This window comes from Chelonoidis abingdonii, chromosome 1, assembly GCF_003597395.2.
Source record: "Chelonoidis abingdonii isolate Lonesome George chromosome 1, CheloAbing_2.0, whole genome shotgun sequence".
Taxonomy (NCBI): Eukaryota; Metazoa; Chordata; order Testudines; family Testudinidae; genus Chelonoidis; species Chelonoidis abingdonii.
The window spans coordinates 195,987,825-196,006,860 of record NC_133769.1 but is presented as its reverse complement, the minus strand read 5'-3'; the positions used below and the strand labels follow the sequence as shown (position 1 = coordinate 196,006,860).

The 19,036-nt window shown below is 48.2% G+C and overlaps 1 long non-coding RNA gene across 1 annotated transcript in view; it reads right to left on the bottom strand.

The window, feature by feature from the left end:
- Positions 1-7,321, bottom strand: part of LOC142046265 (uncharacterized) — a 364,118-nt gene extending 356,797 nt beyond the window's left edge. The window contains exon 1 of the long non-coding RNA XR_012655142.1: positions 7,132-7,321. This is a non-coding gene — a long non-coding RNA (uncharacterized LOC142046265). The remainder of the gene's footprint in view (positions 1-7,131) is intronic.
- Between the last annotated feature and the right edge of the window lie 11,715 nt (positions 7,322-19,036).

Genomic DNA, 19,036 nt, shown 5'->3' with positions numbered 1-19,036 from the left:
TTGCTGCCACCAGCCAAAAATTTTAGTGTCTTGGCTTACTCTGGTCTCCCCAAAACCTTCCCTTGGGGACCCCAAGACTCAGAGGGTCTGAGTCTTACAACAAAGGGAAATAACCCACTTTCCCTCCTGCTCTTTACTTCCTCCCAGATTTTCCCGCCCTGGTTATACTAGGAGATTTTCCCACTTCAATTCCTTGAAACACAAAACCGAGAGGACAATTTACCTTCCCCCTCCTTCTTTTCCCCCTCCCAGTTTTTCCCCGAGAGAGACAGAAAAGAAAAGTTAACAAGTTTTAAAAAAAGAAAGCTTTATATAAAAAGAAAGAAAAAACACATGAACACGATTTTTGTATTAAAGTGACAATACACAGAGCTATTGCTTAAAAGAAAAAAATATGAATAAACAGTTTCATTTAAAAAGATATTTAATTTAAAACATTTTAGCAAACTACACACATGTAAATACAAAAAAACCAATAATAGCCTATTGTTTTTTCTACCTTTGTACTTACAACTTTGAAACTGAAGATTAGAAGCTTGAAGATAGAAAGATTTTTTTTTATAGCTGAGAGCCAGACAAAAGACACAGACCCAAACATTTCGTCCCCGAGCTTTTAAAAATCCGGTTTTCTGATTGATTCCCTTTGTTAACCCTTTACAGGTGAAAGAAACATTACCCCTTAGCTATCTATTTATGACACCGTCAGCCTCCAATGGAGGAGACAAAGGGCTTGATCGCCAGAACATACAGCTGACCTGAGAGGGGACACCACTGTCGCACTCCTTGCCTGAAGCTGACTGGCTCGGTCAGGGTCCAGTTGAGCCTGACCAGACACTCTGCAGAAATGTACAGCACCTGGAGAAAACCCACAAACTGGGACCCGAAGCTGAACGCTCGCAGAGTGCTCAGGAGATACCCGTGGTCCACCCTGTCGAACGCCTTCTCCTGATCCAGGGACAAGAGGGCAAACGATGGACCATCCCTACACCCTAATTCCAGAAGGTCCCGGACCAAATACAGGTTATCAAAAATCGTGCGGCCCGGGACGGTGTAGGTCTGGTCTGGATGGACCACGTCCGCCAGCACGGACCCTAGCCACAGCGAGATGGCCTTTGCAATGATTTTGTAGTCCATGCTGTGGAGCGAGATGGGACGCCAATTCCATAAGTCGCGGAGGTCCCCCCTCTTCGGCAATAAAGTGAGCACGGCTCGCCTGCACGAGAGAGGGAGGACCCCGCTCTGCAAGGACTCGGCCCAGACGGTGACCAGGTCTGGGCAGAGGACGTCCCAGAACACGTGGTAGAACTCCACGGTCAGCCCGTCCATGCCCGGAGATTTATTGGTGGGCACGTGATGGAGGGCTTCCGAGAACTCGGCCAGAGTGAAAGGCAGCTCTAGCTGGTCCCAGTCACCCTTGCTGACCATTGGGAGTCCATCCCAGAGCACTCTGCAAGCATTAGGATTGGTCTGATCCATGGAGAAAAGAGTCGCGTAGAAGGCGCTGGCCCTCCCGTACATCTCTGCCAGATCCGTGAGGGGGGTGCCATTCTCCACCAGGAGGCAAGTGACATGCTTCTTGGCCCCCTCCTCTTCTCCAGGGCGTAGAAGAAGCAGAAGCGGCAATCCATCTCCCGAAGGAGGTGAATGTGGAATCGAACAAAAGCACCCTGGGCCTGATGCTCTTTGAGGTCCCAGACCTCCTCCCACTTCTCCCGGCACGTTCCGCAGAGGGATGGATCCTTGGGGCTAGTGGCCAGATGCCTCTCCAACTTGAAGGCCTCCTGTTCCAACTGCTCTATCGCCGCATCCCTCCGTCGGCTGGCGCCCCAGGTGTAGTCGTGGCAGAAGAGCCGGGCGTGCACCTTCCCCAGGTCCACCACTGCTGTGTCGAGGGAAAGGCGCACCTCTGCCCTCGCCAGGCCAGCCAGAACTCTTGGAAGGATGCCACGAAGCCTGCATCCTCCAGCAAACTATTATTAAAGTGCCAATAGGCCGGCCCCGGCCTCTCCGCGCAGAGAGAAGCCGCCATGATGGCAAGGTGATGATCTGAAAAGGGGGCCAGCGAACGCTGGAGGAGTGAGCTCGTGTAAGGTGGAGATGTGACAGGTAAATGCGGTCCAGCCTGGAGTGGCATGACCGATGGGCCTCCACCCGGACGAAGGTGAACGTTGAGACGTCGTCCAGGTGGTGGTTGTGCCAGACGTCCACCCGAGAGTGACATTCGATGATCTCCCGGAGGATGTCCGCGGTGGCTGGGCACTGCTCTGTCCCAGTTCCTCTTGGGTGGTGTTATAGTCCCTGCCCAGGACCAGGGACTCATGAGGATCCAGGGAGCCGAGGAAGGCAGATGCCTGCTGATAAAAACGCAGTCTCTCCGGGCTCGATGTCGGGGCGTAAACATTGACAAGATTAACCACAAGCCCCTCCAAGCAGACCCGGAGGTGCAGCAGGTGGCCCGGCACAGCCTCGGCAACCCCCAGCACCTTGGGCCATAGGTCGAGGGAGAACAGAGTCGCCATTCTAGCCGTGAGAACCGAGAGGTGGCTAAAGTTGACCCTGTCCCCCCACTCCAGCCACCAGCAAGCTTCAGCCGCCGGATCCATATGGGTCTCCTTCAGGAAAACCACAGAGTACCCCCGCTCCCGGAGGTAGGAGAGCACCTGGTTCCTGCGGAGACCCATCCTACAAGCCCGGTTGTTTAATGTGGCAAAGATGATTGGTGCCATGAGGAGGGCTTGGGGGGATCCTCGCCGGCAGACATGCCCATGGCCTCCGTCGGGCCATGCAGCACTCCGTGACCTATCCCGTAGGTGAGTAAAGAATCACGGAAGAGGCGGACCTGCTGGTAGGTCGCGGCGGCCTGCTTCTCAGTCCTCTTACCCTCCCCTATGAGGGACCTCGTGGCCTGGAGGATCTGATGGAAATCCTCCCACCGGCGGAGCGCAAGCTGGACCTTATTACGGGAGCCACAGACGTCCTCAAGGAACTCCCACAGCTCCTCCCTCAGCACATGGGGGGACTGGGTCACTGATCTATGACTTTCCCCCAGTGGGGCTCCCGTCACAGCCCTGTGGCCCACTGAGGCGGGCAGACCTCCCACATGGCGTCTGATGGGCTGATGCCACACGGCCTGCCCCACTCCCTGGTTCAACAGGGGGTGGCAGAAGGAAAACAGCAGCCCCTGATGGGTCGGGACAGGGAAAAACTACTAAGGCTGCTCCCTGGAGGATATTCCCAGGGGCAGCACTGTCATCATGGAGGTGGAGGAGACAAAGGGCTGGCATCAAGGATTGGGCAGGGATCAGGAAGAGAATCAGGGAGGGGAGCAGAAGCAGGATCCTGAGCCTCAATAGTCAGGCCACTTGAAGGTGGCCCCTCCTGATCAGGCCCAGGGATCTGGGGAGCGGGAAGGGGACCCTCAACGAGGCCGGGCTCAGCCACTATGGCTGGTGAGGCAGCCACGGCATCCAGAGATGGAAGGCTGTCAATGGGGTCTCTGCCCGGGAAGGAGGTTGGGTGCTCCACATCCAAGAGGGACACCCCCTGGGAACTGGGTCCCGGCAGCGGGGCACTGGCCATTGCCTCAATGGGCTCGGTGTCCGTCAGCGGGGTGCCACCTGCAGTCAAGCTGATGGAAGACCCCAGGGGACCCTCAGAGGAGGGAGCAGAAGCAGCAGTCAGAGGAAGGGGACAGGGGGACTGGGATGAGGTCACTCAGATCAAGGCCTGCTGGCAGAGGGTCGTCCTCCCCCTGCATGACCAGGGTCAGACCCAGGGCCTCGATCTCCTTGTAAATGGAAGGGAGATCACTGTCCGCCACCTCAGGGCCCTCCCCGCCAGCACCCATGGCGACATCCACCTTGGCGCTTGCAGGGGCTTCGGATGGTAAGGGGGTGAGAGGGGTTCCCTCGAGGGCTTCCACAGGAAGACACCCTGGAGGAGAGGTGGCATTACCTTCCGGTGCTGCCACAGTGTCCCCAGCCAGCACCACAGAATGGGAGTCATCAAGGGGCAAGGCGGAAGGCTCGTAAACGGTGCCCCCCTTCCTGCTCTTGCGGGGGGTCTCTGAAGCCGAAGGATGTAATGGAGCCCGAGCCTTCCGCTTGCCCCACTTCCCCTGCACTAAGGACCAACCTTCCATGGCATCATCCGGGGGCTGGCTAACAGGGGTCGGGTCGGGGCAAGGGTGATGGCTCAGGGACTCGGGGAGGCAATGGTGGGGTAGCATGAATGAGGGAGGATTCTCCCTGGGGCGAGCCCTCTCCCACACCCGGCGGTATCTCTGCCGCATCCTCCTCCATAGTGGTGGATCGAGAAGGAGGAGGAGCAGCTATGGGTGCCAGACAGCCAGGGGCATCAGCGATGACAGTGCCGGCACCTTGCTGGGGCTTGGGGGTCCCGGACGCTCCTCCGTGCCAGGCCAAAGGGGCAGTCCCTCCGGACGTGCCCCATCGCCCGGCAGAGGTAGCACCGGGCCTCCTCCGTCGAATAATGCAACCGGTAGCGGGATCCCTAGTAGGGGACCAAAAAAGACCCCTCGAGCGCGTCTCTGTCACGCGCTGCCGGCGGCAGTTGAAGCTGCACTTGCTGGCGGAACGAGAGGACATGACGGAGGGCGGGGTCCTTGCAGCCCAACGAAAGAGGGCTGATGATGGAGATAGGCCACCCCAGGGCAGAAAGGTGGGGCAGCGGGGTGGCATTGGGCAGGAAGAGAGGGACGGAGGTCAGGATCAAGCAGACCCCCAGGTCTTTCAATGACTCCAGTGTGATGAACACACTTCCCACCGCCAGGCCCATCTCTACCACCTCCTGGGCAGCGGCCTCCGATGCGAGGAAGAAGACCACCCTCCCGTACATTTTGGAGGCTGCCACGATGGCCGTGGGCCACACCACCCTCGCCAACACCCGCACGTAGGTCTCCACGTGGGGCGAGGTGGGCACCAGGAGCCAACAGACGCAGTGCTTCCTGGTCAAGGTGGGGAAGGGGCCCCGGCACTATAGATGGTAGCAGAAGTGGTGGTCGGAGGAGCAGCGGCAGGTGGGGGGGCTGCTGCCACCTGGGCTTATGCCCTCGGGTCCGGGGGAGGGACACTCGCAGAGCTAGTGGAGGGAGCAGCGGGGAGGGATGCTGCGGCCGGTAGCAGGGTTGTGGCAGCGGGGGTAGTCCCCACCATGGAGGGCTTTGTCCTTTTAGCGTGGCCCTTACCCTTCTTCACACCCTGACCTTTTCCACCGGCTGGGGGAGCTCCCCCCAAATCAAAGGGGTGAGGGATGTGGCAGCAGCGGAGGTCTCCCTAGTACTCTCCGCCGCCGGTGCCCCAGCGGGGGCGGTGGCAGGTGGACCAGCAGCGGCGGTCGAGGTAGAGTCTTGGGGAATGGACAAGGAGGCAGTTGGAGGAGAAGTGGTAGGAGCATCGTGAGGGGTCTTCCCCACCACGTCCCCCACCATAACGAGAGCAGGGAGGGGGACAAACAGTAAGGGGAGGGGAAGGAAAGGAGGTGACCACTCTTCCCCTCTAGGCTGCAGGCAGGGGAGGAGGGTGCCAGAAAGGGAAGGATAAAGGGGCATGGGGAGCAACCAAGGACCTAGGGGCAGGAGGGTGTCAGGTCACCGACTCAGAGGGGAACTCCGGCTCCTCTAGCTGCACTAGGGGATCAGGGGGGATAATGGCATGGGGGGATAATGGCATAGGGGGGTGCAGTGAACAAGGGTAAACTCAAACAGGGAAAGGGCACAAGTGCATGGGAGGGGGAATGGGTGCATGATGGGAGGGGCCAATCAGGGCTGGGGGATCACAGGGTGGGGGGGGAGAAAAAGTCTGAACTAGGAATAGGGCAGAGGGACTACGGGACTAGCTGCAGGGCTGGGTCAGTACAATCAGGGTCGCAGAGGGAAACAGGAGGGGCAGACAAATATGGCAAAGGAAAGGGGATCATTCCAGGGGGCAGGGGATGGGGTGTGCCAATGGGCACTTGCGCAAAAAGTCAATGGTTGGCTGGTGCTGCTGCAGGCCCAAATGGTGGAAGTGGGCATGGTGAGCCAGGCGAACAGCTCAGTCCCAGAGGCAAGAGGTTGAAGCAGAAGGAAAACATCCAGCGGGAGTAGTGGAGGGGGCAACGATGGTGGTGGGGGCAAAGGGGAACACGGAAGGACCGGGGGCAGGCTCCATGCCACACCCCCGGTGTCCCAACAGACACAGTCCAAACCCCAGCCACAAGAGCACAGTTCAAAAAATACTCAGTCCAGAAAAGCACCCTTCACAGTGGTCTTCAGAGCTGCGTTCTCCCAGCAGTGGGTGGTCCTCTTCTTCTTCTCCTCAGGGCACCAACAGCTCCCCAGCAACAGCCACAGTAGCCCCAGCAGCTCCAGGTCGTGTTGGTCTGGTGTCCAGGCAGGAGGGACCTCGCTCAGAAGATGGTGGTGATGATGGTGGCGTCTTCAGTAACAAGGGCTGGAGCTGGGGTCACTCACTCCCCTCCTCTGGGGAGCAGGCCAGCAGCCCACCCCCAAGGGGCTGTAGGTGGAGTAACAGCAGCAACCAAGGGGGGAGGAGGATAGCAGAGAAAGGGGGTGGGTGGTGGTGGTGTCTAGCCCAGCCAGGGGAGCAGCTGGAGCAGTAACAGCAGCAGCAGCAACGAGGGCCCAGTGCCTAGCAGGAACAGCAGTAGCCCTCTCCCTCTACAGCAGAGGAAGAGGAGGGAGATACACTACGGGCCATTGAAGAAGCAGGTGTCTGTTCCCTGAGTGACCAGAGCAGGGGCTGCACTGGAGTAATCAGGAACCCGCTAGAACCAATTAAGGCAGACAGGCTGATTAGATCACCTGCAGCTAATCAAGGCAGGCTAATCAGAGCACCTGGGTTTAAAAAGGAGCTCACTCCAGAGGTGAGGAGGAGCCAGAGGAGAGGAAGTATGTGTGAGGAGCTGGGAGCAAGAGGCACAAGGAGCTGAGAGTGAGAGGCTGTGCTGCTGGAGGACTAAGGAGTACAAGAATTATCAGACACCAGGAGGAAGGTCCTGTGGTGAGGATAAAGAAGGTGTTTGGAGGAGGCCATGGGGAAGTAGCCCATGCAGCTATTACAAGGTGTCATGCAGCTAATACAAGGTGCACTATAGACAGCTGCAACCCACAAGGTGCACTATAGACAGCTGCAACCCAGAGGGCCCTGGGCTGGAACCCAGAGTAGAGGGTGGGCCTGGGTTCCCCCCAAAGCTCCCAGCTCCTGATCAGACACAGGAGGAGCTGATCCAGACTGTGGGGAAGATCACTGAGGTGAGCAAATCTGCCAATAAGTGCAGGACCCACCAAGGTAGAGGAGGAACTTTGTTACAGTAGATAGAAAGATTAACCTAAATAATCTATACAGAAGCTGCTGGAACCTCATAAGATTCGGTCCCTAATCCATGAACTATTAAAACTCATTTACAAAACTTTTCTTAAACATTACATGAATATATTGTCTCATACTATAGAAATAGAATTTATAATTCCTATTACATTATATATCATCATGTATCTTAATTAAAACCGTCTTTAGATAGGTTTTTCCCCTCAAAAATCTGATTTAAACAAAATAAAAAATCTGTTGTTTTTTTTTTTAAATCATTGATTTTTATCCACTGGGACAGTGGGGCATGGTGGGGGGAAGGATTGGTCCCCAGCTGGAGTGAGGCAGGGGCCAGAGGCAAGATGAGCAAAAGGATTAGTCCCTGCTGATTGGAACAAGGCAGGAGCTGGGGGCAAAAGCATAGCGGGGTGGGAGCTAGGGTTGGTCCCTGGAGCAAGGGAGGGGCCGAGGGTAAACTGCAAGTGCAGCAGGGCTAGGGAGGAGGTAAACAGGATCGTCCTCTGCCCCTGCCCACATAGAACAGGTATCTACCTTCTCCCTGGTTCTAGCCCATTCTCTTAGTCTCTCTTTGCCCTGAGCTGAGGGTGGGGGCACACGGTTGGGGATGCAACATCTGGAAAGGAGTTAGGTTGCAGGATCAGTTTGGGGGTTGGGGTGTAGGGTCTGGCTGGAATCTAGAGTGAAGGAGGGGGCTCAGGGTTTGGGCACAAGGTTTGGACATGGAGCGCTTACCTGGGGCAGCTCCCATTTGGTGCGAGGGATGCAGATGGCAATGTGGGGGCTTGTGCAGGAGCTCCCATATTTGGTGCTCAGGGTGGGGGTGAGGATGTGTGTGGGGGTGCAGGAGTCAGGTCAGGGGGCTGAGAGTCTGTGAGGGGGTGCAGGAGTCAGGGCTGGAGTCGTGCAGGAGTGTGGGAGGTGCAGGAGGCTGAGTGTGGCTGAGGGGGTGCAGGAGTCAGGGCTGGAGTCATGAGGGCATAAGGGGGATGCAGGAATCAGGGCAGGGGGCTGGGTGTGTGTGAGTGGGTGCAGAAGTCAAGGCAGGGGGTTAGGGTGTGTGAGCAGGGTGCAGGAGTCAGGGCAGGGGGAAGGGGGTGTGGACTGTGGTCATGGGGGCGCTCCCAGTCCCCTGCCCTGAGCACCTCATGGCAGGAGGCTGGAGGGGGTATGCCCTGATTCCACTCCCTTCCCCAAAGCCCTGCTTCCACCTCTTCTCTGCCTCTTCACCCGAGCAGCGAGCACGCTGTGGCTCCACTCCTCCCCCTCCCTCGTGCCAGCAAACAGCTGTTTAGCAGCAGGGAGAGGGAGGGGCGGGAGAGAAGCTTGGCTGTAAGTGGAGTCTGCCCTGCTGCAGCAGGAGTCCCAGGAGCCAGCAGGACCAAACTTCTGCCCGCTGTCCCCGCAGGAGAGAGTGGGGGGCGGGTGAGGTGGAAAAGGGTGGGCTGGGCTGGGGCCCCTTTGGAGCATGGGCCCGCTGCCAGTGGAGCCATAGTAAATCCAGTACTGTGCCTTTCACATCATAGGGAGAGTTTCCAGGGCTGGAATTAGAAAATAACTCTCTCCCTCTACCCTATAATCTGGGAATATTGGATATGTAACTGGACATGTATAAGAGACAACAGATGTGGCATCACATAATGGCTATCCTCACAGACCGGGCAAGGAGTACACCATGAATTCAGAAAAGGGTAGGGACAGCTGAAAAACACCATCACTTCTTTCTTTTGTGTTTTAATTCTGTATTCTACAGTCCTAAATTTAATAAAATCAAAACCACCAAGCCATATAAATGACTCTGGTCTTATTGTGCAGTAATTTATCCAGGAGTTGTAGGAGTGCTACTTTTTATAAAGATTTCTTGTGATTTAGTAATTTAAAATAAACCTGTGGTAGCCCTAAGCTCATATAAATCACTGAATGATCTGTCTGAAGCCAATATATCCAATGAGCAAAAATAACAGACAATCAAGCATATTTTTGTTAATGTCATAGTATTACCCTAACTTTCATTTCTCATCTTGAAAACTTTTATCTGCTCTATGAAAACATAGTATAGAATAACTATACATAATGGACTACCTGCTGGTGTCCTTTCCTTCCTCTAATTAGACAGTAAATAGCATAATTGTATGATTTTTTAATTTTAAATTTTAATGCCGACCCATGAAAAACAGCTACACACAGCTAAACTAACACAAACAATATTAGTAGATGTTAACTTGTATTCATGGGAGTTCTGCTTACCTGAAAAAGAGACAGGTTTTGATGTAGTTTTAACGCCATGTTTTGCCATCAACATGGGATGATAGATACTTCTTACGAGAGTTTTTGGAAGGGAGGGGGATAGAAGTGCATTTTTTAATGTTTTTTATTTTTATTTTTCTCCTGCTTGAGGTGGCATGGCTGTTAAATATCCAAAACAGAGAGGCTTGAGGGTTTATTAAAACAATTGAACTACATCTGCACAGAAGGGGTCCAATTCTGCTCTGTTCTAACTCGTCATTTCAGTAGAGGTGCTGAATTTGGCCCAGTGTGGAGAACAAAATGGATTAATCACAGTGTTGGCAAGGACAGCAAGATGCACAGGGATGTTGGTTTAAATTTTTATACAATAAGGCCCACATTTTCAAGCATGAGTGCCTTGCATTAGGCTCCTAAATCTATATTAGGTTCTCAAATAAGTCATCTAATTTGGGAGCTGAGGTTGCTTTGCACTCAGGAAGATATTCAAGTGCTTACTCAGGGCCTGTGACCCATGAACCTTTTAATGTGAGCTGCCAAAGGGGATGCAAAGAGGTTACTGGTATCTCCTGAGTCTGGCATGTACATTCTAGTCCACTACAGAAGGTCATGTGAAGTCTTAAATAAAAGATAGGATCACGTTGTTTATTAATATTGTGAAATGTATGTACAAATACTATGTGAGGAGTTGTGTATGGGTGCTGAAAGTATGTTCCTAAAGTCTGTACTAAGGCAGAGTTGGCAAACAGGTTTCTCCCAGACAAAGGATGTTTATATGCTGACCAATGGAGACAGATAAATAAATTAAGCATTGTAAATTAACAGAATGGGGAGTCATTTACCTAGGAAGTCAACAGGGGACATATGAAATCAACAGGAAAAACAAGTGGTGGGGGTTTTACTGCCTGGGAGGACAAGTAATGTGCTTTGAGGATATAAGTAGAAGTCAAGGGAGACACCCCTTTATCCTGCACCTACCAAGTAATCAGGGAGTGTGGTTATATTCATGAAAAAGAGAACTTGAGGCATGGATGAAAAAACTGCAAAGGACTTTTTGGGACGACATAACAGGCTAGTCTTCTGTCCAAATAAGTTTTTAGTATTTAGGAATTGCATTATAATTTTGCTTTATATGTAACCTTTCTATTTCCTGTATTCTGACTCATATCTGCAATCTTGACAGTTGATAACAAACTTATTATTTTCACTATAAATATCTCAGTGCTGTAGTGTTATACAAAGCATCTGCTCCTCATTCATGCTACTATGTACACCGTTCCCTTGGAGACAATATACCTGATATTTCTATGAGTACTCCGTGGATGAGGCAGGGAGGAGGGGAACGAACACTTCAAAGGGGCTCAGGGACCAGGGTGCACCTACTGTTAACCAGTAAGGACTGGCATAGCGCAAAGAAGATTGTTTGGGGGGCTAACAGACGGGAGGTGTCAGGGAGATGACACCAAGTTAAACACAAGGAAGCCTCCCTCTTGCTGGAGGTCAGGATGGGGTAGCAAGGTGACTCATGGTCATGGGCTTCCTGAGAACCATCTCAGGGATTTAGTTTTAGACCCATGGAAGCATTTGTATAACTCTTGAATTGTAGTTATGAAATGTTCTGCCTGTCTTTATTGTGGTAGAAAATTAAGCAGCAATTAAAGTAAAACAAAACAAACTGACAGATGGCTTTCATTTGAATTTTAAATGACTAAGAGATAATCAAAAATCCTCTGAGTGAACACTTTTTCTATAGAAAATGATGCTTCACTGAAATAGAAACTTTCCACGAGAACATGTGGACTTAAACAATTTCATTTTGGAGTAAAAGCGTTTCCATAAAGTCAGAATGAAACATCTTGATTTTTTGTTTCAAAGCAACTTTTTTGTTTTGAAATTTAATAAAATATAAAAAATTTTGAGCACAAACTTTTTTGAAAATTTTGTTTTGAGGGCAATTTAGAAATGTCAGGATTTCCTTCGAAGTGGAAATTCCAAGTTTCTACCAGCTCTAGTTTAAATGTTCTGAAAATGTCTCTTCTTTCATTACTTACTATAACCACCTGGCATTTTGAAGACATTGAATTCTGTTTACAAACATGTGAGAAGATACGTGATATCTTGCCCCAACTGTTGTGGGAGGTGTCACTGTTACTCATAGGGTTCCAAGCTCCTACTTTGTGTGAGTACAAATGTTAACTTGGGCAGACATACTATGGTGTTAGATTTGGGCTAGGCAAGGTTTTCAGGTTGAGGCAGCTTCTAGACAGAGGGAACTGAGGAAGCTCTGCAGGAGAGTTTTCTCTCTTTTTTGGTGTTTGATTAGTATCAATTCTTGAGACGGGTTGCTCCTTGGGAACTGGGCATTGGTATTGGGCTGAATTTCCTGGCAGAAAGGATTGCCCTGCAACTTTTTTTTGCCCATCTTACTGGTGTATGCATGTCAATAAAGCTGAAGGGAATTTTGAGAGAGTAAACAACATGGACTGTGGATCCGCTTACAACCTAAAACTGCTCAGTGAAGAAACATGTTGGGGCTGCAGATGCTACCAGAGCTGGGAGGCCATGCTAGCGCAGACACAGTTGCTTTACTGTTACTCCAAGACCAAAAGGAGATAAGTCCATCAATTCTCCCACATGTGTGTCCCCACTGGAAAACCTTTGCAAAATGTCCATGGGCTTGGTTTTTGCACAGAGGTGAAGGATTTGGTCCTTAGCTGTTTAATATAAATTCTGATAGTAAAATTGTTTTCCAACCAAATTTTTTGCTGTAAAAAAAAATTAAACTGAAAATGTTTTTCTCTGAAGCAGTATTAATCCTGTTTTTTATGGATGGGGAAAACATGGGTACAGAAAGGTTAAGTGACTTGACAAGTTATCTGGTAAGCCAAGGGCAGAACTGAGAATTGAAAGCTGGTCACATGACTCTCACCTACTTACTTTATTGCTGGACCACACTGCCTTGAAGGAGCTTGCACTCTAATGTAGACAGACAAGCATTTCTCACAGAAACTTGCTGTGTATCCACATAACCCTCTAAACATTATTTCTGATCGTTCCCCATTCTAAATTTAGAGAATAGCACAAATACCGTAAACAACAACAATAGTCAGAAATGGCTGACTCTACAAATACTAATAAGGAAAAAAATTACAATTTGCATGTCACCATATCTGGAATGTTATAGGTACTTTGCTCTAGTTTGAAAAGAAAATAACTACAGCATCTTAGACATCATAGCATGGTAACTGTAAGTACATTCTGATTTCGGTGGGACTGCACGTGTGTGTAAGTGCGTAAGTCTTTGAGGAGATGCTGGAATCTGTAGTTAGTAGTCACTGTGGAAAGACTCTGAAGAAAGTAGTGTGTCTTGAGCTTTGAAGGAGAGGGAAGGTTATTTGTGGCCTGATCTAATACTCCATCAAGTCGGTGGAAAGACTCCCATTGACTTCATAAGGCTTTGGATCAAACCACTGGTGCTGGAGTAGTGGAGACTATTCCAAACATAAGTGTAGTGTGGAAGAAAGAACAAAGAGGAGAAAATGTTGAGAGGAAGCACCCTGTTTTAAATCAGTGCAAATTGAAATATTAAAAGTTGTATCTCCCCAGTTGTGTTAAAATACTGAAAATGATTTATATTGGAGGGGATATTGTGTGTACCGTAGCTTTCATGGTATGTTCCTATATTTGCACAGGGCTTCTTTTTTTCATTATTGTTTTTAGCAGTGTGAGTGAAACTCACAAGAACAATACCTGGTTAAATTTTTTCATTTTATATTGAGCTTTTGTTCTGCTTCAATAATTTTAAAACCGGTCAAAAGCTTTAATGCATTTCTGGAAATAAATGTTATCTGCACAATTAATGTCATCTTTGACAGGGAGAAAAAACATAGCTTTAATTTGACTTGTCCTCCCGATAAACTCTGCTGTGATCCGCAGTATATCCTCTGTTGTGAGCCTGACATTAGCATTCAATTTAATTTATAACATTTGTTGTTCTGTCACCTTTTCCTCTGCAGCAATAGTTTCAAATCTTTGTGCTTTTCTACCCTATGTAAAGACAAGTGTGGGTTTATTGTTTTTGTTTGTCTTTTCAATACAATGTTTCATTGGATGTGTTCAGTTGAAAGAATAGATTAAACAAAACTAGCTCTCCTTGTGGCTTTATAGACAATTGTAACCATGGAATAAGATGAACATTAAAATATGTATTCAGGTACATACATCTAAATGAAAACACATCTGAAGTGCTCTGTCCAGTTCCTTGTGCAACATAAATATAGAGTTGCATGAGAAACTGGATTTCTGTGTGTAAATATAGTTGCACAAGAAGATGGACATTCAAATGCATATCTCTGTCTCACGGACACTGTAGATGGAGCTTAGTTTTCATTTCATGTGTGTGTACACACACACTTTATTAATGTTGTTCAACATGCTGTTAAATATTTGAAGGTTTTGTGGGGCTCACAGCCTTATAAATCATCTGAAAAGGCTGTAGGTCTAAGGAGATCAATACATTTGTGGCTTACGAAATTAAAGTCTAGAAATGAAGAGAGGTCTTGCAATGGAAATCAATAAATATGTAGTGAAAGATTTTCCCTATAAAAGACTTAACTGAGTTTACAGTGTAAAGCCTTCTTGATCCCACATTCCTTTTAAACCATATTTTTAGGTAAATATTAAAAACAACAAGAAACTAACAACTCCCCATCCACACAATATACTGAAATGTGTAAACTGTTTCTTGCTATTGTTTGGGAACTTTCCAACCAGCACTAACTGTGAAGTGGACCTTCTAAATTTTAGATATATTCTGTAAGTTAAATTCCATTTCTCAGTGAAATATACTCTGTTTTGTTCAAGATGATGTGGGCTGGTGATTTAGTGGCAGTTAGCCAGTTACCCTACTGGCATACCTGAATGAGGATCCACACACTGGCATGGTAGTCCTGATTAATGCCTATCCTGTAGCCACTCTGTCAGTGCAAAGGGGCTATATGTAATTGGCACAGTGCTGGAAACCGTGGGTCCAAAGAAGGGTTCCACCAGGCCTCACTTCCTGCCTTTAAAAGGCCCTGATACATAGTGTGTTCTAGGGTGGATGGAGGAGTAACCGGTGCATTCTTGTGCCGTGGTGAGTCTGTTCTGTGGTAACAGCACATTGGGCCACTGCAGCAGGGCTGCAAATTGAAGAAACACCCTCTGCTCTGCTGAGGCCAAGTTATCACTTGACAGTCCCTGAATAGGGGAGGGATGAGTTCCATAATGGCTGAGGGAATTGACTGACAAGCAGTTTCTGATGGGGAAACTGATGTTTGAAGGAGTTTGGCAAATGGATAATAATAAATGGAGATATTCCTATCTCATAGAACTGGAAGGGACTCTGAAAGGTCATTGAGTCTAGCCCCCTTCCTTCACTAGCAGGACCAAGTACGGATTTCACCCTAGATCCCCAAGTGTCCCCTCAAGATTGAACTCTCAAGCCTGAGTTAAGAAGGCCAATGCGTAAACCACTGAACTATCCCTCCCCCTACTGAGCTAGCCTGCAGAGTGGGGCAGATGGGCGAAGGGAATACATTACAGGGTCGGTTGGGGAAAATCACTAAACATTTTAAATGTTACTGAACTACCATCTTCATAGTTGTCAGAGTTAAAAGCTGGAATGGGGGGCGGGGGGTGTCAGGGGGCCACTTTTCACTCTGACTCCTGCCCAGGCCATTAGCAGCTGGAGCCTGATCGGGGAACCTGAGCAGTATGTGGCACCATGCTGTGGTCCCTCCACCTGCTTGGGAATATATGTGTGGCCGAGAGCAGGTGGCGGGTCCGTGGTTCTGGCTTCCAGCTTGGAGAGGGCCTCAAGTGGAAGGGGCGGGGGGTGGCAGATGGGGCAGGGGCCTCTGGTTCCCCCACTTTGGGGAAGCTCCACTGCCCCTGGAAAAAGGACAAATTCTGCCCTAAATGCCCATGTCTGCTCCCATGAAGTTAGTGGTCACATGGATATCCAGTGTCTACTGTTAGTCAGCATTTATTAAAAATTGCCTTACAACTATATCTGTGTTGCTGCAGTCATGTCTTGTTCTAAAGATTTGAAAAATACATGGTATCTCAGATATCAGACTGAAGTTCACACCACCAACATGACAGCACTAGGAATCATGCCAGTATGATTCCCCTATCTATGCTCTGTGACTCCAAAGGGCCATATTGCACACAGGGGAAGTTAGTACTCCCTCGGGCAATGTTTGTTCTATGAAATTTCCTGTGACTCAACCTGCAGTTTGGGGAAACATACTTTAGCGTTACTCCAACCTTCCAGTCCCCAACCCTGGGGATAATGCCGATACTCTGTAGAGGATTAGGTGTCTGCATAGGAGGAGCATCCTGCTTAGGCATATTCCTTTCAGAATAGTGCCACCAGGGCTTTTCCTTTGGCCTTTAGCTTAACTTTGCTTCCCTCTGCCCCATGCAGCAGGCAAAGAAGCATAAAGACCTTAGTGTTTGAGATGATAAGCCATTTTAAGTGCAGCCTGCCAACTAAATTGCTGGTTGGTGGCAAAACTAGTAACTAAAATCATTTTAAAAACTGCTTTATGAAATGATTTCTTTGAACAATAATTTTTGCAGCATACATGGGGACTTAGCATTGTAATATTATTCAGGAGACACTAGATGGCACTATTAAAGTGAGTGTTACAAAATTGTTTAAAATATACAGGCAGATATAGCTTGATAAATGCTGTTAGTTTTGTTGCCATTTTTAGAGGCTGTTGCATATCACCACCAGTCAAGCTTTTTTTCCTGTCTGTGTCTCACCAGAATGATTTCTTAGGTGTGAAACTACTCCCTACAGGATATATCCATGCAAGCAAATAAAAACATTACATGCTGTTTAAAAACATTTCAAGGGCCATATCTGTCATTGACCCACCTGTGCATATGGGTCAATGGCAAGAGGGGACAAAATATACTGCCTATTGAGCTCTTTAAAACAGAATACCAGAAAGGGAACTATAGAGTGGACGGAGATATGAAAGTTCACTAAATATGGGTGTAGAACTGAATTCATGTTTGTTTTTTTATCAGTCATGTATCTTTAACTACTTCAGTTCAGAAGATGGCATGTTTAAATTCTGAAAAAAATCAATGTACTCATCACAAAGTAGCAAGATGCAAAAGTTCATTTCAACAATTACTGCTATTATCTTAAAAAGCAGGTTTATTTGCCTTGGTGGCTGTGTTCTTACAACTTTTGCCATCTGTAGTAATGATTCTGCACATTACCATCTCCATTATCATTTGACACACTAATAAAAGTCATGCTGCACTTCTAGATCAAGGGCAAGTTATGCCCTTAGGACTGAACATGTGTTCTTGTTCATGCTTTGCAATTTGTCACTTACACATCTGATTACCCAGTACTAGAGACTAGGATTTGGTTCTTGCTGCAATCTATATCGTATTTAACATTTAGACTCACACAACTTTGTTCTTCTACAATAATTTATCTCTGACTCAGCACAGATAAAATGTGAATTCTTTCCTTAGCATAATGTCATTGCAACTGCTGTTATCTTGACTTCTAAATATTAAACAGTATGGCTCTTATCTTTGCCTACTGATTTCTTGGAACTAAATAATGAAATGATCCTCGTGACACTGTTTCAGGTGCTTAAGAGTAAGTGTCACTTTGTCCCTTCTCTCTCAGCCTCCAGTGAAAGGAAAATTTGCTTGTCCATAGCTGAGTGTCAGCTCCCTGACACCACTAGGTCTGTTAGCGAACCAAAAAGTCTCTTCACCTGACCCTGTTTGGATAAATACTATGAAAGCAATGTGTTGGGCCTGACAAACTCATAATACTCATCAGTTACTGATATAGAACAGTAAACCCTTTGCCATTGAGGGGTTCTTAGGGTCACACTCTGTACTTATCAATTGCCACTGAGTGTTAAATATACAATCATAGAATATCAGGGTTGGAAGGGACCTCAGGAGGTCATCTAGTCCATCCCCCTGCTTAAAGCAGAACCAATTCCCAACTAAATCATCCCAGACACGGTTTTGTCAAGACTGACTTTAAAAATCTCTAAGGAACGAGATTCCACCACCTCCCTACGTAACCCATTCCAGTGCTTCACCACCCGCCTAGTGACAAAGCTTTTCCTAATATCCCCCACTGCAATTTGAGACCATTACTCCTTGTTCTGTCATCTGCTACCACTGAAAACAGTCTAGATCCATCCTCTTTGGAACCCCCTTTCAGGTAGTTGAAAGCAGCTATTAAATCCCACCTCATTCTTTTCTTCTGCAGACTAAATAATCCCAGTTCCCTCAGCCTGTCCTCATAAATCATATGCTCCAGCACCCTAATCATTTTTATTGCCTTCCGCTGGACTCTTTCCAATTTTTCCACATCCTTCTTGTAATGTGGGGCCCAAACCTGGACACAGTACTTCAGATGAGGCATCACCAATGACGAATAGAGGGGAATGATCACATCCCTCGATCTGCTGGCAATGCTCCTACTTATACAGCCCAAAATACCGTTAACCTTCTTGGCAACAAGGGCACACTGTTGACTCATATCCAGCTTCTCGTCCACTGTAACCCCTAGGTCCTCTTCTGCAGAACTGCTGCCTAGCCGTTTGGTCCCTAGTCTGTAACAGTGAATGGGATTCTTCCGTCCTAAGTGCAGGACTCTGCACTTGTCCTTGTTGAACCTCAACAGATTTCTTTTGGCCCAATCCTCTAAATTGTCGAGGTCCCTCTGAATCCTATCCCTACCTTCCAGCATATCTACCACTCCTCCCAGTTTAGTATCATCTGCAAACTTGTTGAGGATGCAAACCATACCATCCTTCAGATCATTAATGAAGAAATTGAACAAAATTGGCTTCACGACTGACCCTTGAGGCATTCTGCTTGATACCGGCTGCCAACTAGATATGGTGCCATTGATCACTACCCGTTGAGAACATCTATTCTCTTAGGCCCTGATTTAAAGTCCTTTGAGGTCAATGAAAATCTTTCAACTGACTTCTCTTGCTTTACAATAGGCTTTCAATTCAAACTCACACATGGGAACTCTGGCCACACATCAGAAGAGAAGCTGGATATTTGGGACTGAATATGGCCTTAATTATTCTTATAAATGGCTCTTGGAGTCTTCTTTGGAGCACAAATAGCATGACTGTACAGTGTAATGATTAGGTTATATAGCAGGGGTAGGCAACCTATGGCACGTGTGCCAAAGGACGCACATAAGCTGATTTTCAGTGGCACTCAGACTGTCCAGGTCCTGGCCACCAGCCTGGGGAGCTCTGCATTTTAATTTAATTTTAAATGAAGCTTCTTAAACATTTTAAAATCTTATTTATGTTACATACAACAATAGTTTAGTTATATGTTATAGACTTATAGAAAGAGACTTTCTAAAAACATTAATGTAT